This window comes from Rhea americana, unplaced genomic scaffold (assembly GCF_003343005.1).
Source record: "Rhea americana isolate MKP2758 unplaced genomic scaffold, rheAme1 scaffold_17, whole genome shotgun sequence".
NCBI classification, from domain to species: Eukaryota; Metazoa; Chordata; class Aves; order Rheiformes; family Rheidae; genus Rhea; species Rhea americana.
In genome coordinates, this window is record NW_028185816.1 from 1,388,702 (window position 1) to 1,389,886 (window position 1,185).

Here is a 1,185-nt window from a genome sequence, read left to right on the forward strand (position 1 = left end):
AAGGCCGCAGCCGCCGCCGCCGCTCGGAGCTTTCCTCATTTCCCACCCCAGCCCGCTCCCGTCTTTCCCCGAATCTCCAGACACCGCTAACATTATCGAGTACCTCAGTGCAGATGGACCAAGGTAACCACGCACTCCCGCAGCACCTCTAAGGCAAGAAACAGCAGGCGGGTTTCTTGGGTGCAAAATTAAAAAAAGAGAGAGAGAGAGAGAGAGAGAGAGAGAGATGCAGAGGGGGAATATGCCAGAAACATAAGATTTGTTTCTACATCGACCTGCAGTTGTGTGCCTCAGGGATGCCTGCTATGTAAGCACACGTGCACACACTCTGGACAGCCCTGCACACAGTCCCACTGAGGCAGAGGAGGTCTGTTCAGGCGTTCAGGAAAACTGACAGACATTTACAGGAGACAGCAGGAATCATCATTTGATTTTATACAAGGAGCAGAGGGACAATGACACTGCATGCCTTATCTAAACCCACAAAAGAAGTTTACAGCAGTGAAGTTCTGTGAACCTAGGCCCCTTGAGTCCCCATCTCGTGTTTGACACAAAAAGGCTACCCCTCTCTCGCCCCCTCCCTGCGGAGGGAAAAGGTATGTCTCACAGCAGGACCTGAACATTTCACATTGCCAGATGTAGGAGAGGGCATGAAGCCTTTTCTAACCTAGACCACTGTCAGAATGTAGCAGACTCGTGAATACGACCAAGGTTAGACACAAATTACATGCAAATGTGGGAAATGACAAGCAGTCTGAAGCTCCTGTGCAACTACTGAGGCATTTACTAGGATCAGATGCTAATTTTGGGATTTCAGACTTACCTCCAGAAGCTATTTATCAAAAATCTCGTGTTGTGTGCCAAATGAACACGTTACTTTGTCAAGGTCTCCATGAGCATGATTAAACTTCTGTATTAGAAAGGTTATTTTCTGAAAGCTTTGTCACTGTAAACTCGCCTCTATCCTAGTCTTCTGCAAATACAGAGCTATCGACAGAGATATATCCATATGTTTCTGAGGAGGTGGCAGTCAGAGCTTTTGTAAGCTGACTGCTGTGACTTCCCCTACTGAGAGAGGTTACACTGTGAGTGAGGAGAAGTGGTCTTCCCAAGATAAACTGCTTTCTCTATTCCTCACATCCTGTTAAATGCAGTAGAAATGGCAATCCTGACCTCCCAGGGTAG